General features: G+C 40.1%; 1 protein-coding gene across 1 annotated transcript in view; it reads left to right on the top strand.

Moving 5' to 3' along the window:
* The window catches only part of trabd2b (TraB domain containing 2B), a 58,927-nt gene that overhangs the window by 5,538 nt on the left and 28,154 nt on the right, over window positions 1-25,235 (top strand). The gene's annotated exons all lie outside the window — the stretch shown is intronic.

Genomic DNA, 25,235 nt, shown 5'->3' with positions numbered 1-25,235 from the left:
TTACTCAACTTATATTTAACTGTTGTACATGAGAGCTCGTGACCATTTGTGGTTCTGGATTCATAAGATGTTGCAACACATTTTCAAAACAGGCAAGTGTGATTAGAATTTCCCAGAAATTTTCTCAGAGTCCTGCCCTCTCGGTTTCTTTCCAGATACGTATGTATGTTAAACCATTTGTAGCTGGACTGACATGGAAACTATTGTCGCCAATTATTACAGTTGCAGTGTGATTTCATCAGAGGAGGACAGCTTATCTTTGCTTAACTGTAACTTCCGTGAGGTCAGAAGGATGGATAGCCATGAAGTGGAAAGTGGAGATGTGTGGGTGGGAATCAGAAGAAAAGAGCAGGGATATCGACCCACTGGGAGAATTGCTAAAACATGAAGGCAGAGGTAAGGTGAAAGGAGACGGCAGAGACTGATCTATCATCCTGCTGTGATCGCTAATCGAAAACATAAGCCAAGCGTATTAGAGCCGGTCTGGAAACCTTCCAAACCTCAGTGGCCTGCGTCTTGTTTGTTGCCTAAAAGTGAAGATTTATATACTATAAATCAAGCCTTCAACTATTATGCACGCATTCATCATTTGTGGCACTGCAGGTTGTTGTCTGGCTCCAACAGAGCTACTGAGACTGTTGGTGAAGCTTTTCATTGCAGCTCTATGCACAACCATGCAATGTATAGAAAAGAAAATTGAATCATTTATTTAATGTTTGTATAAATGAAGCTATGTTTACAAAGAATGAGGAGAACATCAAGGTCCTTTGCAAAGTTTTCCTGACCCAGGTCCTTTTATCTTTATTCATCTTTTTCAAAGCCTACTCATGTACGGTACAACCTCACGTCACTCACAAAGACACCTGTGATGGACATCCAAAATGATGTGCTTTACTGTGCAATTTCTTTATCGATATGTCTTAATTCACAACTACTTTAAACATAATCATTAGCAAGTGCGCAAGGTGGGAGGGAGTGTCTAGGAAATAAGGGGGCCGTCAGATAAAGCCAGCTCTCGGTGACGGGAGGCTGGAGTGTTTCAGTCAGGATGTCTGTTTGAAGTGGTGATCGTGGTGATAGCGTCGAAGGGATGTAGAGACGCTAAGTGTGCTGGAGCCCTCTTTAGGTCATTATGTTCTAATGACAGCTCTGTCTGTCTGGGAACTCTTCACGGTCTCTTTAGATCACAGAGAGGTGTGACCGTCCTTGTGAGAGCCGCTATGGAGTCTGTGGAAACAAGAGCAGGTCATGGCTCTTCTCAAGCCTGAGGGATGACAATTGAGCTTGACAGTTCTGGGTCTTCTGACAGTATCAAGCATAGAGTAGAGTAGAAAGAAATGCTGTGAAATCACGTAAATCATAAAACTTTTTAACATAAAAGCACATTCTCTCTGTGGTATTCGTAGAACTGGAGACCACTGCATGTTCTTCAATTACCTTGTGAACTTTGCTTTCTGCTCTTTGTGTAGTGCTCTGCCACCACTTTGACTGTCTCAAAGCACATGGTTTATTTGAAACTAGATATCAGAAATATGCTACCGTATCCTACCTTCCACAGTTGGTTTAGAAATCAGAGTCTCATTTCAGCCATGACCACTAAGCCATGTCGGACCAAAATGACACCATGTATGGTGGCGCCTGCTTCCCGGGCAGAGGTCAGGGGTCATGATGTGAGGTGGTATCGGAGTCATGGAGCAGCAGAGAGGGAAGGAGACCGTTAGTCTGCTGGGGTCAGTCTGGGCACTCACCAACCTTTGACTAATCTGAGATGCCTCTGCCTTCTTTGAGGTTGCACAGCGACATTCACTCATGCACACGTGCAACTCACACAATTTACGAGTGAATATGAATATGGACAGTGTTTGATGTAGTTCCGCCAGCCTGAAAGTATTTTGACTTTTGCCCATTGCGCTTCATATATTGCTTTGGCTTCTGTTGCTTACATCTCTGGCTGCTTTTGCGTTTAAAGGCTAGAACGCTGAGCAATCATCTGAACAATCTCTCGCGTCTAACTCTCCCCACCTCCTCAGTTCATTAATGTTGCACTCACTGGCAGACGTGCTGCTCACGCTCATAAACTTCCAGACTTTAAGCTGGAATAAAATTACTTCATTTCTATTTAATGAGCTATTCAATATGAAAGCGTGACGTTCTTTCATATGCGTATATTTGAACATTATTTATTATACTTCATTATACTTCAGTGCTCTGCAGCAGCAAGTTGAAACAGAGGAGCTGTAAACGTTTTGTATTTGCTGCTGTTTTCATTATTTTTTTTAACTCAGATTAGACCCCAAAACACATCTGAGATTTTTAAATGCTCTTAGTCACATCATTATCAGAGGGAGGATTCATGTCACCTGTGAAGGCAATGCTTTCACAAGACTTACTGTCTCCACTTTCTGGGAACGAGTTGTGAAGTGTAACAGCATAAGTGGAGTCAAAATAATCACGCTTGTATAAGATAATGGAGACCACTTTGTTCTGTGTTCCTTGGACCCAGATCTACTTGAGTGGACACCATTTTGGTCAGGAATGTTACAGTGTTTAACCTTTGGATGTGCAAATATTTACAATCTGGGATGCACTTTCTCTTTGAAAGGATTTACTGGCACGAGATGTTAAATGATTAAGAAAGCATTGCGTCTTTTTGGTTGAGTCTGTGTTCACATTTATCAGAATAGATGTGATTCTCCCTCAAAATGGGGCCGTTTTTGAGTGATCAAAATGAGCTTCCTTTGGGAGTCGACCCTTATCTTCACTTGGAATTTGGTGAATCACTGGAGTCTTTTGCGAGCAGTTTGAATTTGAGCGGCTGCATGAGGGAGTTGGGATCATTCTGGCTTCTTATTCAGGTGCTTTAAAAGGTTTTTAATGGCTTTCCAACTGTTTAAAGGGCACTGGACTGACATGACTCTTCCAGTGTGGCTTCTTGTCCTACTGTATCTTTCCTACCATATATTGCCTGGAGGGTGTAATTGAACTTGTGGCACCTTTTGACTCACTTTTCTTGGAGATAGTATCGTGCAGGAGTGTCTAAAAATTGTGGTCACCAAGGAGGTTAAACACTGTTGTAACGCTTTTGTTTTAGAAATACATAAATGTAGTCACTGGTTATGAAGGCAATGGTAAAAATTATTTCATTTTTTTAAGTCTTTCAAGTCCCATTAATAAATCTGCCACAAGTATGTTTGCAATCATTGTATCAAAAAGGTATCACACATTGCTTGAGAAATTTGTGACATGGATTAAAAACATAAAATAAGAAACACACTTAGGTGACACATTTCATAAAATGTGTCCTATTAAAATGGTGGGCAAAAGTTAGAGAAATATGGACATGAAGACCATATTTTGATTTTGGAAAATCAAGACCGAAACGAGTCACAGTGTAAAAGTAAGGAGGACACTGCCTTTTAAGTGTTCAGGCTAACATTGTATTCTTGTTTTAAGCGAGACATCTGAGGGTGTTTCACGTCCAGGCTGTAATTACCTGCGCAAATATGTGGAAAACTGTGAGGCAACACGTATCAGGCGGATCATCTGGTCCTGTCGGCGGGCGGACGGCGGTCCCACTGTTCCACTAATGACTTAATAGGCCCCTTAATGACCAAATAGCCCACTGCCATCCAGAAGCACTTAGACAATTATGTGCTGGCCAGAACACTCTGGGCGGACTGTGGGATGGAAGAAGGCAGAGTCTGGATATGGAACCTGAGAAAACACTGCATTTGAGATAAATCAAAAATGTGTTTGGCATTCTGTTTTCATGAATGTGATCAAAGAAAAAAAAACAATAATGGAGTTTGATTGCAGGAAGCAGACAAGTGGGAAATCAATGTGGCTACAAGAAAAGTTCTGTTAGAAGTTAAGTGCTTAACTGGAAAAACTACAGTCAGTTCTTTCCTCTCCCCTCCCACTCTCTTATCCACAGATGTAACAAAAATAAATCACACGGGGAAAGTGGGAGGGATGAGAAGCACCAGTGTTGCAAGTCACAATCTGCTTTCTTTCTTCTGTTGTTACTCTAGTAACTTTATTAAACATCTGTACGGCCGGTGGTTCTATGCGACAAAATCATTTCTAAACTCCTGGTCTCTGGTGAGAGACAAAGTTCTCGTCACACTCTGAGTTCCTGAGAGATCGTCGCTAATGACTCCACCACATTGTCGCCAGGAGCCGCTGAGGTAGCGAAGCAGGTTTAAAGCTCCTCCATATTTTGGGTTTCAGCTTGTGCCAAGTAACTTTGCATTTTTCTTTCGCCCACATTCTCTCTTCGATGAACTAAATGAGCGCTTTGTTCCACCGTTCCACGTTTTAGGCTCACCTTCTCGCGCATCTGCTGTTGCTCCCTCTAAAAGTAGCAACCAATATAAAAATATTCCATATGCAAAACTTACTTTTATTTTATAGAGCAAAATTTTGTTGTAATAAACTTGTTATCAAGGCCGTAAAATGATGGCACGTATTAAACGTCCAATTAAGCAACAGTCTATGGTGTCTTCTCAGTGTTCCATGGAAGAGTTCCATCCATGCTGGTATACCATCATGTTTCTCTGTTGAAACGTTTGCCCCAAGTGCAAGATTGCTTTTGACAACAGTGCATTCTTACCCACGCAAATGTCAGACATCACCTTGAGGTCTCACCACAGTCAAACACCACAGCTCCGTGACCTCTCCAGTTAGGTCCTGCGTCACTGTTCCACTGCACTCTCTGATGTTTCTCCTGGTGCCGGTTAACTGTAATGCACACAGTGGACTCATCTCACTGCACCTCCCCCCCACACCGCCACACCGGCCTTTCTAAAAAGGACAGCACTAACCATGTGCATTCTTCAGAAACCCATTGTCTTTCAGTTACTCATAAGGTTTAAAGTGAATAGAGATTCATTGTCATATAACCATCTGAATATGGGGTTCAACAAAGCACCTTCATTTTAAGTTTGATTTGGCATGTTTACTCACCACGCCTCGGTGATTACAGGATGAGCGGCTGTTTTGACAGGTATATTTGAGAAAGACAGGGTCAGTCTCAGGTTGTCTGGGTCAGATGCTGATTGATCACAGGCAGGAATGTGACTGACTGATTTCCTGAGAGACACACTTGGCCTCAGTGGAATGTTGTTGTCTTTAGGGACATAACTTCATAACTTTTGCTTAACCAGATTACTTCAGGAGAAACAAAGTGTTTTCCTCAGTATATCATCTGACCCTGTGCAAAGTTGGCCCCCGGTTACCACCCATTGTCAAAGCCTTGAATTTGCATTGTGCTTTTGGATTACGCTTGGTGTCAAAAATAACTGATGCACGCACCCTTTTGGCATGCACCTTAATCATTTTGTGCATTTCAAACTCGACATGTTCTGACTAATTAACATGTTTGAAAACTGACAATTACAGCTTTTATGTGCTGCATTATTCAGCCACGAAACAACTGTGGTCACTCGCACACAGACATTCTCCACCTTCACTGCTCTGACCCTGCTCAAACGCAGGTCCATCATCTTGTGACCAACACAAAGGCAGCTAGCTGTCACCCAAATAGCCACGGCTAAAAACCCGGAAACAACTCAAGGTACAGTATAAAAACATTCAATGTCCTATATATTTTTCAGTTAAAGTGGCTTAAAAGTATTCTTTAAATTAGTTTTGCATCAGGAGTGAGCCCCAACTTTGTCCCTGTAAAAGTCTGCATCACCTAAGCAGGCAATGTAAAGACTTGGACGTAACTGAAAGATAAAGATGCTTTTGTTGTGGCTTTAATGAAACTATTGTGTTCCCACATTAATTAAATTTCACATGAACAGACATTGTCTCACTTTTACTTTCAGAACATTTTTGCTTGAAATGAAATACATATGGAAAATGAAAAAGACATGACATTGTTTATGTGTAAAGAAAACAGTCATATAATAAACAGTAACATCCATTATGTTCATTGTTTTGATAATGAAGCATAAACCTTAACCTGGATATAGCTTCATGTATCTGAAATAGCCATTAGCCTTAAGTGTTTCACTCTATTATTTTAGACTTTTTTATTATCAAGAGGAAATAGAAACCAGAACAAAAACACCTGTACGGCGGGTGGTTCCAGATAACTACCTCAAGCTCATAACATCAGTAGATGTTTATTGGTCAATATTGCATCAATTTCTGTTGTACACTCAAAAACATTTTTTCTGGTTCAAGCTGGGCAGAGCAGTGCCAGGCTGTGAAAGAAGCAGGCAACACTGTGGACAGTGAGAGTGATGTTCTCTTTCTGTGTATGTTTGCTCCTCTCTCCAATGTGCTATCCTTTGGTGTAGTAAGAAAGTATAGGAAAGCAAAAGTAACTCCAACATTATACGAATTGTTTCAGTGACGCGTTTTATTTTGAGCAAGATCAGTGATTCTGTTTTTCTTTTTTTTACAAACTTGTCAACACATCGAGCAGAAGTTGTGGGTGGTCAAAAAGCACTAGACTAGAAGAATGCAAAGTTGCATTATACAATTGGTCTTTTTAGTTTCCATCTATGGCAAAGTCACAGCAAAAATAGAGCAAAAATTAACATATTCACATCTCAGAATTCTTCCATTTTTACTTCAGTTTATTTCCAACTTAGGCCAAAAATCCAAGCTGTCAACAGCAGTTTGTCATTCTGGTTCATCTAGTGTTTCCTTCACATCTTGCTGTTGTATCCACCAGATCATGTAAGAAGAGTCCTTTATTCGTGAATTGACTTGTCACTGCAGCAAACACCAAACGCTGGATATATACATAAAGTAACAATACATAAATCAGCTGTAGATTGCACAATTGTGAAACAACATTAACACTGTGAAACGAAGGCATTATTAAAATGAGTTGTATTTTCATATTATTTTTTTATTTAATTGTGAATTTAAAAATTATGTTTGCACTTCAGTACAGCTCAAAACAAGTGGCCATTAAGTGACTTTGTTCTCTCCAACAATATAGTGGCTTCCCCAATAGTTTGCTATTTATATATTAAAAAAAAAAACAAAAAAAAAACACTAAGACTTTGTCCTCAAATTCTCTGTCTGTTGGACCTCGTGGAGCTTCGTTGTGCACATTGAATGCCAATCTCTCTCAGACTGATTTAGATAATATAAGATATAATATAAGATCCTTTTTTATCTGTAACCTCTGCTTCCATTGTAATCTAATATACATTGTATCTACTAGTTCTTTCCTGCCTACTCCAGCATGTATGATACTGGCATGTATATGATTATGGGCGAAATGCTTGTATTTTTGATGTGAGGGTTTCGCTTCTGCCGCCGCTAGCAAAGATTTATAGAACGAGAGACAGACTTCCATAACCAAGTAATGTGTCTCATCTGCCCCATGGTAAGAAAACTGATTTATCTTTGTAGCCGTTCACTTTTGTTCCGACTCAATCCTGTCTTTTGGTTAAGAACCATAGTTAGAACCTGTAACGCTACTGTTAGAACACGTCTTATGTAAAGCTATGATGCTTAAGTGTTACACTAAAGTCACTCGTAGGTGGAAAATTTCTTTTATTTTGTCACCTCATTTATTTAGTTCAGTTGGTATTTAGTTAGTTGTTAGAAGAAAAGTCATTTCACTGCAGACGTGAGATGCTGCTGCTGGTGTCCCCGAAGCTCTCTCCAATGTAGAAACTGTCTGTGTGAAAGAGGCCCCTGATCGTAAAGTTTATTGGAACACATGTAGGTTCTGTCATACTTCTCTGCCGTGTTAAAGGACACGGAGCACCTACTTTTCCAGAGGAATTGTGTAAAACTAGTTTCAAGGAAAAAGTCATTGCAGTCTTGGTCTATGGCTTTCACAGTTGTTTTTTGTTGCCCCTCTGCTTTCTTTTGTCCAAGCTGAGCTAATACAGATGACTCCAAAGGGATGATGTTAGATGTGTGTGTGTTCAGTTACCCAATAGATCATTATGGAGATAAGTGCGGTCCAAGACCTAGCCATACTGTCCATAAAACCAACACATACCAAGACAACAATACAGCTGTAAAATCTGATAACTGAAAATAATCATTATTCCCTGTCAGGCTTTTAGCTAGGATTTTTCAGGGTGTCCCAATTTGGTATTTGGTGACTATATGAGGCGTGACCCCTCAAGCAGTATTAGGGGGTGAAACAAGTTATCATGCCACTTCAATTAGGACAGATATTTATGGCGTCCTGCTGATAAAAACAGGGTGACCAGTTTCTCAAGTTATTCAGTTTCTAGCTATCTGAGACATGCTGGCTGGTTTGTAATTTATGCAAAGAAAGATCCACTCCACCAGATGACCACCATCAATACTGTTACCATTTGAATTAGGTTTGCCATTCTTTGCCCTCGACAGCCTCAAGCATTTGTGCTGTTTTACCATCCAAAGTAAAGACCCCAGGACTTTCCGTCCTGTGGGTTGAGGGGAGGTTTCTCTCTCACCTGCCCTCTAATCGACCCCTCAGCTTTGGCTAAGCCCCCAGTAGCCCTTTCCCTGACCCCGGAGTAGCAGGGTGGAACGTGACGAATAGCAACTTGAGAAAATTAGTTTATGGAAACATTTTTAATAGGATAACAAGTAGAGAAAATATATGCTTGGATTAAGTAGGTCTGGAGCACAAACTGATTTAATCACGGCTAACTCAGTGTCAAGAAAAGGTATCACTTGTAAACTGTGTTAAATACACATTTAATGGAGATTTTCCATTCTGTTGGCTGACCTGCTGTTGACGTGTGACCTGGTCAATCCCTTCCACGAGTGAAGTAAGAAAATAAGGCGGATTATGGGAAACAGCAGCGGAAGGCCATTGACAAGTTAAAAGAATTGCAGCTAAACCCACATCAGTCGGGAGAATTAAATTGTCCTGGTTGGTCTGGAGACAAAAACAACACAGGAAGCCTTCCTCTACCTGACAGAACCAGTGAGCTAAAATAAAAAGACAACACCAGAGAAGGACGTTGCCGCGAAGTTTCTTGAGCACCCCGACCTCATGGCCAATTTCACTTGTCAGTCATCAGTGCAGCTTTTTCCAACTCAGTTCTTCCACCTATCCCAAGGCGCCTGCTAGCTCTGTCTCTGCTGGTGTCCACTGGAACAGTTTAAGCATAATATAAAACATGTGGCAAAGTGTATGGAGCACAAATGAGATGAGAAATCAGATTTACTTGGTTTGCAGTCTCCGGGGAGTTCATTTGTTTAGGTAGAGTCTAAGTGATGGGCAGCAGCAAGTCCACCCTCATAGACAGAGGGAGAGCCAGGGATGGATGGGAAGGGATGAGTAAGACTCATGAGAAGACTCAGTGAGCGCTTGGTGTACTTAGTGGGTGGCTCATTCCTCATTTCTTTCTCCTGCTGTCTCTTGGACGTGTGTGTGTGTGTGTCATGTGATGACGTGCAATTGGCCAATGGTAGCAGTGGAGTGGAGAAAACAGAGAAGTGTGTCAGTTTGCTGGTCTATGGAGGTCAATGTGATTCCTGGTGTGAGTCATAGATGTGGTGACGGCTTTGATGGAGTACAATTTTAAGCGATGTTGAACTGGTGAAACAAAATTGTAGGCAGACAAATAGGATAAAAGTTGTTGCCAATACGAACTGGCCTTTGGCTAAACCTTTTACTTGCAGCTCAATGATACTACTGAAGTTTAAAAACTGTACATTTGATATTGGTGGGTCCATTCAAATGAATATATCATGACACGGGCCAGGCTCAGTAATTTGTTTAAACTGCTGATTAAATCCATGGTTGTGGTGTCCAGTACAAATACTGGATGCCTCACTAACACTCTCGCAGAGAAATGTGGTGAAGACACGAGGCATGTGTACCACGGCTCTCTGCAAAGACATAGTGTGGAAGACGGATTTGCGGAAGGTTTGAATCTTGTTCAAGCCATTGTAAGTGCTTTCGTCTACTTATTTTTTGGAAGGCAGGCTTCATACTTTAAACCTGACAACGTAAAGATTTGCAAGACAGTGTTGTTTTTGGCGTAAATAGTCATCTGTAATCATCTGTTAGGACCCCTAGAGGTCAAACACTACACTTTGAGTGTCGTACCTAATCACTGAATCTTTTCAGCTTTTTTTTTTTTGATAGTTCTTCTTGCCTCAGTCTGGGAGTTCCAATTGTTGACAGTTTAAAAAAAAATCTTTTGCCAACACAGAATTATCCATGTTAATTTTTGGACTATCCAAATGCAGAGATATCTTCCCTGGATGTCTTAGATTCTGGCATGATTTTCACGCTCAAAGATGACCGTATGGGGTTGTTATGGGAGGAAAATGTAAACAGGAGTAAGCGGTATGAATAAACACATTTTTATTAGTTTCCATGCACGTGTGGATCTGGCCTGCTTTGCACTGAACCCTGGTGAAAGTATAAGCTTCATGGTTTATGGTCTTAGAACCGTACGGAAAGGGAGGAGACCATATTAAGGATGTGATACGGACGTGGTCTTTGCAGGAATGTTCCACTTGTACCAATCTAAATCTGGAAAGATGTGAATGAATTTACAAACTCTGATGACAACACATTTAGAAACTCTGAAATACACCTGAAACCTGAAAAACATGCTAAAGAAGCTTGTTTGAAATGATGTAGATGTGTTTATCTATTTGCAAATGTGATCCAAAAGTGTGTACATTTGTTTCAAAAGTTTGTAAATTTGTTTTGCACTTCTCAGCCACCAGAGTCAAAATTCTGCAATGCAATGTGGCAAGGCTGATTTGGCCTGTAATGATGGAGAAACATCGACCTTAGATGCTAGTGGAAATGGTTTGTTAATGTTTTTGCACTTCTCAGCCACTGTATTTGATCGACAACGAAAATACGATTCTTGAGATGTGCAAGAACATAGCTGTTCAAAGAAGTTACCGTGGCAAACAAAGGTGGCAAAGCAGAGCAGCATAAGGTGTTAAAAGCTTGTTTGTTCTACACAACCACAAGAGCTTTCTTGCATAGTACTAATATGGAGTTATTTCTTTTCTAGCAGAAGTTGTATTTAAGAAGAGGTAGATCATATAAACAATTTTTTACGTTGCTTAACGTCAAAAGCATACCAGCAATAAAACCTTCCTCTGGGATAAAACCCAGGGATCTGTGCAACCAATGTTATGCTGGTGTTAGACAAATGCTTCACAAGTTGAAATTCCTCCCAACAAGCAGAGGGACTGAGATAAATAAATCTCTGGAGAGAAGTGTACTATCAAACTCCATGTGAGTTGAGCTTGAACAGAACTTTTTATTTTGCCATTTCTTCACTAGAAATGATAAGACGGTATATATTAAAGCAAAACTGCATCAAATAAATGTTTTTTTTTCTGTCCAGTCCGTGGCTAATGAACTTTTGATCCCAGACTGGAACAAAATAAGCATTGCATCTGCAAAGTGCTCGCCAGTTCCATGTCATAGATTCACATTGATTACATTACTGGTAACATCTCTGGGTTCTTTTCTTTGTTTGAGAAAAGAAGGATTCATACTTCAGTCACTGTTCATTTATTTCCATGGATGAGTCTTCAAATGTGTGTGGTCTCTTCTGTTTTGTTTGTGATTCTAAAAATCTGAACAATATGAATTCTGCAATTATCAGAAACTTGGAACCAAAAATGTTTTTTTTCCACTGCTGATTTTACTGTTAAAGCTCATACACTTTGATTTGTGACAAACAGTTCTCACAGAAGGGATGCACACATTATTTCAGTAAAGAAAAAAAAGGTAATAGATAGCGTGTGGAAGATGAATGAACCAAAGGGGGTGCGGAGAAGTCAATGTAGTCAGCTCTTGTGACGGCAGCTGAGCACTTAGGAGCAGTGAGTATGGCGTTTTAATGCCCGATAACAGCTGGGGCAGTGAGCAGGCTTGGGACTGAAGAGATATGGGGGGAAAGATAGATGAGACTGCTGTCAACATTACAAAGTGAAACCCAGCTGACTAATAATCCCAACGGTACTGCTGCTGTTATTACATTTGATGGATTTAAGTTCAATTATTTTTGTCTATGGTGAATATTTTGGAGGAAAAACAAGTTGTTTTTTTTTCTTATTCATCTTTGGTATTTTCCAGGTCCTTTCATGCTTTTCCTCCCAGACAAGTGGAATTGCTCTGTCAGTTATGTGTAACTAATGAGAGTAATTGAGAGTATCTATATGAACTCCATCTGGATTTTCATAATACTCTCACTCAAACAGGATTCATGTGCTGTTAAGAAACGCAGTCCAATACAAGTATAATGCAATCGTACCATCAATAACAGCTCTGACAAATTTGCACCACATTGTGGCAAAACCCAGAAGGAAGACATTAGTTTGTTATGCTGAGTTTGGGCCTGACTCCTCTAGTGTTGGCCTTAAGAAGGTTGATCGTGACTGCAGAGCTGATTTTACTTTCCTACATCTGCCTGAGGACATAATGTGTGAGGCAAATTCGTGCTTGCAGCTTTCCCCCCCCAACAACTTAAGTCAGAGAAACACAACAGCAGAGAGAATTGTCTTCATCTGTCATGGTCAAAGACAAGTGAGAACATTTGGGCTTCTGGGAATGATTGACAGGTTTTGTGATTTATGATTTTATAACAGTCACTGATCATTCTTCAAGTAATGGCCTTTGCCTTGATAGCTTTGTATAACACAACACAAGTGTGAACACATGCTATCAATTGCTTCCAACTTTACTCTCAGCAACCTGTTTTTTCTATTCTAGGAAAATAACTGCGCTGCTGAAAATAATCTAACTGATTTTACATGTCCATGTTTGGAATTTCGGCAAATCAGATTCTGGGAGTTTAATATGAAACTTTGTTTCATGAGTCAGTTTAATCATTTCGCATCAAAGGATTTTTGTGAGCATTGCCTGCTTCCACAAACTAAAAAAAAAATCAGTAAACATGCATTCTATTAAACAGAAAATCTAATATCTTGTGTTTATTAGCTCTCCAAATGTGGTGTCCCATGCTCTTATGAAATAAACATTTAAAAAAAAAAACACAGTTACAAACACACAAACACAAATCTGATTCAATACTTGCAAACTACTAACTAATGGAAAATGGAGAATACGTAGCACTTTGTATAGAATGACGAAATGATTGGATAACCATGACTTGCTGCACAAGACGTACAATATGTTTGAAAGACGATGGTAAAATACTACAATGGTGCAGAAATAATTCAGTATACTTCTTTAAATTAGCAGTATAAATAACATGTACCAAAAGAAGCACCATATATCTCATGAGCAAAGCAAGTCTTTCTGAAAAAGCAGGGTCGACTCATTGTGTTTGAACCCTCAACCAGTTGCAGAGTCTGTATGTGTCTATCCGTCGTGTAGTTCCTGATCTGTTGAATCCTTGATCTTGTTCAATTATCAAGATCTGAGGATGTTCCTTGGTGCTTTATTTTCACAAAAGAAAAATTAATGTGGTCAAACCCCTGAATCATTTGACACAGTGAGATAATCACAAAATGATATTTCTGAACAGCCAAATATTCTAAGATACTAAAAAACGTTTTCATGTATTCATCTTCTTCTCTTAATCTGTTTGGTCTGTGGCAAAATTCCCAGGTTATTTTCAGATTCTCGGGGACCAAGCTGCTCACCCATGAGGATGTGCTGATCTGGCTCTAATAAAAAGTAACCTAATTCTGCTTTTTCTCTTGAATAAGCACATAAATTCCCTCTAATCAAACAATGGTTCTTTGGGAGCTCATTTGGAAAGAATGTAATTGAAACTTTAGGTAATATTATTCATGAGGTAAAAGTGCGTCTGCAAGCCAGATTCATTTCTGACACAGCTGGACTTCGCTATCCCCATGGGTGAGGAGAGGTTTAGACGAACAAGACGCTATTTAATTTTGCATGGAGGTTTGCTTTGAAAGCATTTAAGAGTTGTAAAAGTCACGAAGCATGGTCGATGCTTCAACAAATGATTAAATACAACTTTCCAACATAATCAGAGGTTGCTGGCTCTCATTTCCTGTCTGTCTTCTTTCCTTTTTTTCCTCCTGCACTGGCTTCTGTCGTTCTCTGGAAGTTGCTTAGGGGAAAAGGTCCCGAGTTCAGCGCCTCTGAAAGAGGATCCAAACCGCATGCTAACCAGAATGCCAAGCTTAACAGGGGCTGACAGCCCATCCCACTAAGAAGTGCTGTGCTGTGTGTGTCCACGTATGTGTATTTTAAAAGGGAAGGGGATGGGTGTCGCAGTGAGCCATACCTGTCAGTGAGAGGCCAGTGTTCGGGAGAACCCATCCCCAGTTTTGCTTGCCTGTACTTTGAAATAACATTTCGATATGTTTTTTTCATTGACATTATTAACAGTAAAACTCAACATTTTGTCTCATCTGTTCTACGATGAGGAGGAGATGGAGTTCAGAGCTAATCTAAAATAAAGCATGCATTTGACAACCTGATACGGTTCTCATACTGTAGAGCAGAAGAGAGGGAACTAGAAGAAAAAGCGCAGTGGAACCAATTTGATGATGAGCCTGTGTGTGTTCACTGTTACAAACACTGATAGTGCGGACGATTATCTGCCCCCGGTGAGGCCATTGCAGAGGCACTGAAGTGGGACATATTGGTTGAGTGCCAAGTGACAGTAACCGTGTCACCGACAGATGATCTGTCACCTCTTGTCTCTTTCTCTAAAATGCTGTTATTGTATCAAGGACTGAACGATTTTGGAAAAAAACAAAACAAAACAGATTTGTGAATTTTCTGGGAGATATTTTGCAATTACAATTTAATTCACAATTCTCCTCAAATAAAGTATCAGTTCCATATTCACTTTTTATGCTGATATTTATAAATATTACAATATGTTGCATCATACATGAAAATACTTAATATAATTATACTTTGTCTTTGACTATGAAAAGTCAAGTTAAGAATGATTTTAAGAATCATGACAAACATGAGAAATGAATTGCACAGTGGATTTACAGGACATGATCGTGTTGTCTGAAAATGTGATTTCGACAATGCAATTTGTATCCCAGGCCGCACTTTGCTTTAAAGCTTTAAACGTTTTAAGTCATGACATTTCACGCTATTATTGATGTCAGTAAATACACTTCAAAAATGATTATTTTTTCTTCAAAACTCTTTCTGAGTACTTTCAAACATCCACCCCTTTTAGACAAGTATTTATGAAGGGTGGACACGCTGGCATTTACCAATGCAGAAAAACACTTCTGTTCTACAAACATTTGCAACACTGTCAACATCTAAAGTTAATATGTGTCAGTGTGCAGTCGCTTGGATCTTCAAGCCTTGCAGCATTTTGAAAAAGACACCTGTTCTCTAAATAACTGAAAACATATGTAACATAATAGGGTCAGACCGTCTCGAGAAGCGAAACATTTCCAGAACTTCACTTTGGGAAATCACATCACGGTAGAGAAGAATCATTTCCTTGAGACATGTTTTAGGATTCAACCTACTTTAACATATGTTGACACTGATTGGAGGACAGCAAGACATTGCAAAGAGAAGACAAATGGTTGTGATGTAAGTAAGGAAAGCCATGTGAAATCTAAATCAGCCATGAGTAGGATTCCAATACACGCTGTTAACTGCATTTCCTGGGTTGACTGAAAGCCTGCTGTCGCTGACCTAAGGTCTTCAACAGCAGCAATATCAGTGTTTTTAAGGCAACCACTTCTCTCTCGGCATTTGCCATCAGAGGTTGTCCCAACTTGTCAGACCCCTCTTCCCGTCTTCCCAACGTCTTCCCAACTATCTTCTTTACTGTACTTTATGGCTTCAAAGTGTTCAGTGTTGTATTTTAAATCCTTCTTAGCAACCCATTCTCACTCCCAAGGTGTCATTTAGCAAGCGTCAGCCTTCTGCGTTGCATGTTGGCACATAGGTGTTTCAAAATCTTGCATCATGGACTGGCTATCAATTCATAATGAAATTGTACTTATGTTGAGACCCTTTGGGTACATGATGTGGAAAACAGTGAACCATAAAATCTCTTTAATTTAGACGCAGTGTGCCAGCGACAGGAGCCAAGATAGGGATGGCACAACAACTGTCCTCACCGTGTCATTTAAGCAGCCCTTTGCTGCAGGATCCAACTGGACTACAGCTATTGCAAAGAGTTATTGGTAATTGGCAATATTGCCAACTCTCACCCAGTCGCCACGTTGAGGCTTGTTTCTTGCACTCATGCATTTAGAGTGAGTTAATTTATAAACACCCCGATGTGCGGCCCACACAATTGTGCCATATTAAGTGACAGAAGCATGTCCACCTATTTCAGTGTGTGTTAAAAAAGAGAAAGCCCATGGATGCTATACATATACGTTCTAAATTGTCCAAAATATGTTAAAAGCTAAATCTTTCACTGCCGTCTTTATCTACTTAACTATGTTGTGAAGGCTGTCAGCCTACATCCCCTTTGCTTGATGGAATCCATTTTCAAGAGCATGAACGTGTGTGTAAATCTGCTGTAACCACGGTTATTCACCCAAAACCACAGTTAAGTGTCCAGGTCAGCAGAATGCTCTCATGCTTGAAAGACTTTTTGCCATTTTGCATTGCCTCTCTGAAACTCTGCCGCCATACATTGTATTCTAAAGACACTTGGGAACAGTTTGTGTAGCCTCTGTTGTTTGACAGTGTGTTGCTCGCTGACACTGCCAACAGTAGGGTGTCTCGCTCCCTTCCGTTCGGTCCATGGGACCTAAGATCCAAAAAAAAAGAATGAAATATGAACCGAAGTCTATGGGGCGATCAAAGTTATATTCTGGTTCATGCCCTGGATCACACATATGCTGTTCCTCAACATATATAATAAATAGTTTTTTATGATTTATTTGCTTGTGAAAATGCAGAATTATTTAGACTACAAATCAAACGTCACTGCAGAGTCCAACTGCTCGGGTGCTAAGGCAGATGCTAAAGGGCCTAAACTGTCAAAGGTAGAAGATTGTGAGGATTAGCTGCTGGCTCTCACTTGACTGACTGTCGAGTGGTATTTGCTACTACACATGACACATACAAAAAAAGTCACTTTTGCTGCCGATTGGAAAGCAGTGCTCTCATTGGACTAGAATGTGTCTTCACAGACATCATCAGACATCTATGGCATATTTAAAGCTAGATCAGAAAATAACTTTCACCTCCCAATGACTGCTGTTCATATCTTTTTGTTCACTTATAGGTCCCACGAGACACGGAAGTAGGTAGCTGCGACTTAGGCTCCCTGTATCCTCTGTGAAGTATAAAGATCATTCGGCTCATCCACCATTTGGTGCTGAATTACTCCAATAGGCCCAGTTTGAACTCTCAGGCGTGTTGTCGATGGAAGCGCAGACATTTGTCACTGCCCACACACCCAGACCTACATTCATGGAGATCACAGGTTCCAACCACTTGCTGATCCTCTCCCTCAGAAGCCAGCCTGAGCTGTGGTTAGAAACAATGTTTTTCTTCAGTAGTGGGGATGAGTGCTAAAACTATTAGATAGAACCATATGAGTATTAATCGTGTTGGATTTCAGTTCTGGGCAATTAAATATACAGAGAACTATGTGTGCTCTAGTATATGCCACACTTGGGCAACATTCTGTTTTCTGTCTTGTTGCGTGTTTTTTTACTCGCCCCATCTGCACTTATTCCCAAAACTGTTCGACCAAATGTCCTGTCCTGAATATAATGTCGTCTATACATTAGGCTTTCTATATACTGTAAAGCGAATGTAGTGGTAGCCAAAAACCTTTGGTGGGTTGAATACCTTTGTTCCATTTTGTCTTTTATATCATGTATAAGTTATTATACATGATAGTTAGACTCTATAGACCATTGATCTACAACTAGTGTTTAGGTTTTGGTGGCATGTTAACTGATCACACGGTTGTTTGTGACTGAACCTGGATTTTGACAAGTTATTGTGTCATGAGAGGGTCCCTCTAGGCTAGGGTTTATGCTGTATATGTGCTTGTTTCAATGGGTTAGGGTACATAACAGGTGATCACATACTGCCATGGTTGACATGCAAACTACAAACATAAACATCCCAAAATCTTCTTCATCTTTGGCTTTCTTGGAACAATGAAAAATTCTAGATGGAGGAAGCGTGTGCAGCTCTTTTATAATGCAGACAAACAAACAGAAAAGAAAAAAATCACCACTGGTGCTATTTCTCAACTCACACACTCCATGGTTTAAATTGATTCAGAGATGGCAAAAACAATTTTCCAAGTGTTAGCATTGATTACATCAGCCTTGTGCCTGAACTGCAAATGTATCATGAGAGTCTCCTGTGGGCAGTTCATCACTTCAACTGAAAAGTAACAGCCAACATCTGAGCTAGAGTCCAGCACTGGCAGGAATAAAATCAACTTTGACTCAGCCTTCCAGCTCTGAACCACCAGCGCTGCCTTGTTTTTAAAAGCCATTAAAGTGTAACCTTCTTTGATAAGAACATGAATTACATACCCACATTCAACAGTCTGGGAGCTCGGGGCGTGAATTTGTGCCACCAACATCTCCATCTGTACGATGTTCAGTAAAGTATCTTCTTCGCAGTAAGTCTAGCCCAGTGTTTGTTGACATGACAAGTCGTCATTTAAAAGCAGACGTTTTGGTAAATGTGGGATTTAAACATCAATAAAGTCACTTATGGAGGCAGCAAGTAGTTCCCAGAATGTAGACACATCAGCACAATCCTAGTACATATGTGTAAAGCTTCCACTGATAATCGTGTTTGAGCTCAGAAAAGAATTTAACTTTTGATACCAGTGCTCGGGTAAGGTACAATGAAGTCAGTAGTTTATGCAGAGGATGTGATGGGAGGAGATCGGTCCATAGTACTCCATATGCACACGTTGCTGATCTCAGCTGTAAGTATATATAAAAAAGAATGTACCAAGTAGATTGTGTTTACTTTTCAAATCACTAAAACTCAGAGCTGACATCCAACCATATAGAAAGAGGGCAAAAGATGAAGGACCAATAGTGTATTTTTAAATTTGGGAGTGCGAGGCCTTCTTGTGAGCCGTCCTGCTGTAAAGTTGTAAATTTCAGACGTGGTTTCTTCTTTTCCAAAATAAATATAGAGATCAATGAGTTCAATGTTTGCCAGTAATCTTTAGACCAGCGGCGCCTTGTTGGTGTTTTCCATGTCACCACTGTGTCTTTCTCACTGCCTCCCACACAGCTGATGCTGAAGCAGTTCCACAAATCAAGACAGCATTCTTATCCCATGACTGTAAATATGAGCCTCACACTGTGGTTCTTTTAATTTCTCTTCTGCTTCTTAAGGTTCAAGCTGTAACTGTTATTGACTATCGACAACTCACTTTGATGCTCAAACAACAGCCAAGAAATATGAAACATAAAAATAAAAATGACTGAAAATGACTTAAATCTAGAGAGCAGAGTAGACTTCAGTCCAGTTTCCGTTTTAAAATGGGCTTTTGAATTTAAGGAAAGGAAAAGGAAGGAAAAACTTTGGAACTGATGCTGGGGTGTTTGCTGGTCCAATTAAAATATAATAAATCACCATTTTTTTTTTATCACAAGCTTTTCCCTTTGTTAAGCTTTCCCCCATTTGTAATGTTTGTTTTTTTCTGGTATCACCAGAAACTGATGTGTCTCACTTATTATGCCTCATTTCTGTTGAGGAAGTATTTCTCCCTCATCTGTGTCCCAGTCCTCTCTCCTCACTTCTCTCTCAAATATGAGCTGAGCTTTCAAAACCCTTTGTAGTCTTATTGGTTGTCATCAGCTTCCACAGTAACTAAGTGCTGAAGTCTATGTTGTTGAGAATGAGAATGAGAAATGAGAATGGAATGTTTTTACACACATATTATGACGTGGGGGTCAAAAACAATCTCAAAGTCACTGGAGTTTAGATGAAGTCCTGTTACAGTGGAGCAATAAAAGCATCGTTTCATGAGGTTTTATTGAGATATGTTTTTAATTTATTTTTATGATTTGCGATGATGTAATGAGTTATACTCAGATATATTGAACTGGATAAACTGATACATGTAAGTAAGCAAATCACTAAGTACTGTACACTCCAGTGTTGCAGTGGTGAATTTAAAATTGTAAAGGTGAGGAGGTTTGTTGGTGGAGTGTGACTCATATTTGATAGTGGAATCATTTTGAATAAGAAACAAAACAATGATAAAAACTTCCTATTGCAAACTAAACTACCCAGAGATTGAGTCTTTGATTGTTATTGGTCCTTGCATTTGTTCCGCTTCACAAATTGGAAAACAGACTTTGTCCTGTATGTGGAGGGGACCCAGTCACGCTCTTTTTTAAATAGTCGATTTCCATTTTTAGTAGTACTTTATACTGTCGCTTTTGCTTCACACCAAATACAAAGCTGCGCTAAAACATTTATCTTTGACTGGCACTGTCTTAGACTGTTTTAATTTATATGTAAAAACAGATCCCTATTTCTGTCTGCGGAGACTGGACTGGACACTGATCTTCCCTCAGTGCTGACCCACTCAATTGACATGATCACACCCTTGGTCAGAAATGTGTCAAGACAAATGTGTGGAAATTCATATCAACCTCAGTTTCTCTCTGATTTTAAATGTTTGACTCAGATAAATAAATAATCAGTGTGCGTGTGATAGGGATGGGATATTAACTAATGAATTTCTATTGATTCAAAACTAACAAAATAAATTATTTGATGCTAACATTGCAGGTTAATCGCATATAAACTTTCTTTTGTGAGTGATATTTATTTTCAGAGCACCAATTTTAGATGCCCCACATCAATGTCAGAACCAAAAGCTCAAATGATGACAGACATGAAATGGGATTGTGCAGATGGAGAATTTAAATTTAACAAGACAAAAGCACAAAGAAATGTTGTTCTGTGCACATCATGTAGCGAAGCGTTGTCACTGGAACACTTCCACACAGATTTTTAGGCTTACTGTATGTGTACTTACACAATCTGCTAATTCTGCTTCCAAAACATACACAAATAAAACAAAATAAAATAATCGTTTCCCAGCAAAACCTAGCAAAACGCTAGTATATAATTGCATCTGTAAAACAATGTGCTTTTATAAAACCGTCCAGGGAGCCTTTCTTTTCAGATTTTCACACTGAGCATTTATACTGTAGCTCAGCAACAACAACAAATGGAAAAGTTGTTGAAAACTACATGGACATGGATATATTTACAGGCTGCACATAGTTACTTGCACAAATGTCAAATATAAAGAGCAACATTTTTTAGGACCAGGCAAATATTTTGTGCCTATTCCACTTCATGTCTTTAAGGTGGACATTATTGTCTACTTTGTGATACTACATTAAATAACAACTCCTTTAATCTGCCCACTCAAACAAGCGTACTGTCATCGTTTTCTCTGACTCTGCATTTGCATGAAATTGAAGCCATCTCTGCTAAATGTGCCGTGAAATGGTGCACTTGTGAGAGCTTATTCAGCGTTAGCTTCGGCATCAAGTCTAATAGAGCTGTGACAACAAGAAGAAGAAAGAACAAGGACGGAAGGAAATCTACCCTGAAGTCTTACTTAAAGTCAGACTGCTGTGAAATTTGGAAAATTGTTACTAGAAGACAGATACATATGGAAAGACAAACACATTTATGCACATATGTTCAGGCTCGTACAAAGAGTGAGCCGGAGGAAGAGGATGGAGACTAAATAAACAGAGCTCAGGGACAGTGTTGAAAGAAAATCTTCCATGAAATGAAAGAGGAAAAAAGAGCAGAAGGGATGGGTGGGAAGCAGATGAAGGACTTTTCCTGAACAGTATAATTCAGAGATTTGTCTTTGAGAGAAAATAATCTGTGTGTGGTGAGGAATGAAAGACTCTTAATGAAGGTTTTGATCATTGATGCAACATCCAGGTTAGTAGATGAGGGTGTTGGAGGATGTGAAGGATTTTGGGGGAGGATGATGAAGGGAAGAGTGGGGGACAAAATGACTCTGCTCTGCTCCAGAACAAGTCCATAATAGCCTGGTCATTTCTTTCTTTAATTTGTGTTTTGATTCTCAAGATTTCCCAGAGATGTTTATTTTGTGGGCCGTGTTTGTGTGCGGCTGTACTTCTGGCCTGCTCAGGCAACCTAATCTGAGGTGAATTTTAAATTATACTGGTAGGAAGATTCATAGAGAATGACAGAAATTCAGCTCCTCGATTATCACATCCATGAGCCTCATTGGTTGACTTCCTTTTTTCTGTTTTACATGGTGCCTTCATGTGCCTGTTAGGCATCTCGTCTTCTCCGGGGTTACTTCAGTATAGTCACCTCCGTGCTTCCTAGTACATTAGTGCTTATTTGTTTTTTTGCTGGTACAAACATCTGAGACATGCACAGCCTTCATACTTGCCCAAACTAACACTTCCATGTGGAGATATTGTGATTTATTGAGGTGAAAAATCCCTTTGACTCTGCTTGGCTCTGCGTCTTGAAACTGTCACGGCAATGATGTGTGATGATGGACGATTTCTCAACTTGCACGCACACATAAAACATGTCCTTCTTTGAATGGATTCAGCCACCTGGCCAGGATCCGGTACCATTCGGATGCTTGCTGTTTCTCAATTTAGATTTTTTTTTTTTTTTTAAACATCACACTTTTCATGTCCGTGCAGGAGATTATCCGCCATTCTCAGGTTTCGGTCCGACCTCTGATGTGGACTTTGCAAAGGGCAAATCATTCTTTGGGAATTATCCTGTCTAAAGCCATTAGTCCACCCAAAGCATACAGAGGAGATAAGAAAGCTAGGCCGGGCCCTGTTCTGGGGTCGGGGAGTCATGTTTTAAACATCTATGAATATTTCTGACGGCTTCTTTCTAATGCCGTGGAGAAGACCTGGCTCATCTGGTTTGAATAGCATCACACATCATAATGGAAGCTGGATAAGTCCAATGGAATTCAATGAGTTTTTTTTCCCAACAGGAAAAAAAAGTCTGGGGAACGTGTAAGGATTAGTGACGGCTCTGATGTTAGTGATGGACTATGAGTGGTTTGGTGAGATAAGTTCAGCTCAACTCTACACACAGAGAGCGTGAGCACAGATGTCAACTCAGACCAACGTACTTTTTAAAGGTGAATGATTTTCATTATTGTCCACTCGGTCTGCCAAAGAAAGAATGACAATCAAACACCACACTTTTACAGAGACACCAAGAGTTTTTTTTTTACGTTGGCAGTTGTCTAATGATTATAATGAGGTGATTTCCTTTTTTTGATGGCCGAACGAAATCACAAGAAACAGCGCATCACAAGGTTGTGCGTAAATCTGCCGTGCCACCGATTGGGAATGATTCTTTGAATTACGGATAATGAGAGCTGGAAGCTCAAGAAACTCCTTGCTTGTCTTTCCTTTTCAAATCAGAAAACGTAGATATTGAAAGTGACAACGCTAGACAAACGCAGTGACAAACACTAGTGTTCTGGGGGTTTTCTAAACACTGTTTTTGCTGCGGTTTGCTTCATCCCCTTGAAAAGTCTAGCAGGTCAGGTCATTAAATTGTCAACATTTTTGCTTTATTCAGTCATTTGCAAATTACTCAGCAGTGGTTGAATGCTTTAGTTGAAGTGCTGTTTTACAGACCTTACTTGTGGCTCAATTAAGGCCACTATTCAACACCTTCCCTTTCAACACCTCATAAACCTGCATAATGTGTTTGGTCTTGTCTTGGTTCCAGCTCTTAAAGGCAGTACTGGGTATTATAGCACAAAGACTACGGTGGTATAGTCGTGAGCTCCACAATGAGTAATCATCCTCTGAAAAAATTAAAATACTATATGTTGGTCACTTGTTCTGATGCTTTGTTTGGCACTTAAGCAATTTCGATGGATGGATACAAAAAGGGACTGACAGTGACTATGGTCACTTGGGATGGGCAGTGATAATGGTCACATGAGCGCCTTAGATCATGACTTTTAAAATGCATATAAAAAGGTAAGTTTGTCTGTGGGAGAGAAATTCAAGTTTCTTGTAGTCAGACTTCAATACTGGGATAATGCAGTTCATAACTCAACTAAAACTATATGTACTAGTAGCATCCGACCTTCGACCGGGATCGGATCCGACCAACCGGTCGTAAGTCAGATTGGGCTTAAGTCGAATGCCATTCAGAATAGCCGCCATGAGGGTTATAGGTACTGCTGTAGTGGTAGATCGCATCGCTGTGTGAGAGTGAGATGCTGTGGGATACTGTGCTGCCGTAACTGTCATACGCGTTGCCGTGCTGCTATGTGCTGCTACGTGCTGCGGTGTCAGAGACTGAATAGAAAATAAGCATCTGCTGGCCGTGGTCGTAAGTACGGGTGGATGTAAGTCAAGCAGGTCGTAAGTCGGATGTTACTTGAGCTTTAACTGGAGCTTCGGCTTCTTGTGGCCATCTTTTATGTTGTCTTAAAAATATATATACAAGTAAAAATACATTCAGTGTCCCTTCCACAATTCTCCTTTGTTTGCTCTTTTTGGCTTGGATTCCTTCCTGTAGCATTTTGCCCTTTTCAGTTGGACTCTTCTTGTCGGATGTTGTCAGGTTTTTAAACCCATCTTTAATTTCGTATACATTGATTCGTCGAGACTTTGTCACCACAAAATCTCATCTACGGCTCTTTTTCAACCTCTTCCAACTCCTGAGAGAGGGACTTTTGCTCTTTTACCACTTTGCTTTAAATCTTTGAAGTCAGCTGTTTGGCAGTGCAGGTAGCACAGAGTCAGTAAAACAAAGGGATTGTCTGGAGGGCTAAAAACGGCTGCCAGCTTTACTCTGCAAGGATTGAAGTGGTCAGAGAAAACCAGAACATAAAACCGACATAGGCATCGCACAGCCTCTACAAAGAGTTGTGTGGATCTATGAGGACTGACTTTTATCGAAAATGTACTTCGAAAGAATGAGACACGAGTTGCATCTATTTGTCTCCAGAAGAAGCAGAATGAAATGAAGTCTCTTCAGCTTTGGACTTGCTGGTAGACTGCATTCACCTGGGGGGCCAGCTGTGATTTTAAGTCTCCGGATCAACTGATACTTCACCATTGCTTTGTTTGCTGGGCGAAGCAGGAAAGCTGGGATGGCCGTCACAGCAGCAGTCCGGCTAAGTCAAACAATGAGGTTCAGTATGTTAAGACGTGTGATTGAATGAATGAAAGGCTCATTCTGACCCTAGATTACGTTTATTATTTGATATCTTTTACTCATGATCAGAGCCTCTCCCCCCCTGTCGTGGCTAACAGTAACACAGGATGCACGGTGGAGGAAAGGGAGAGGAAGGAAGCTAAGCTCT

This window comes from Synchiropus splendidus, chromosome 1, assembly GCF_027744825.2.
Source record: "Synchiropus splendidus isolate RoL2022-P1 chromosome 1, RoL_Sspl_1.0, whole genome shotgun sequence".
Classification (NCBI taxonomy): domain Eukaryota; kingdom Metazoa; phylum Chordata; class Actinopteri; order Syngnathiformes; family Callionymidae; genus Synchiropus; species Synchiropus splendidus.
Note: the sequence above shows the minus strand (reverse complement) of the source record. Positions and strands in the feature narration are given on the sequence as shown.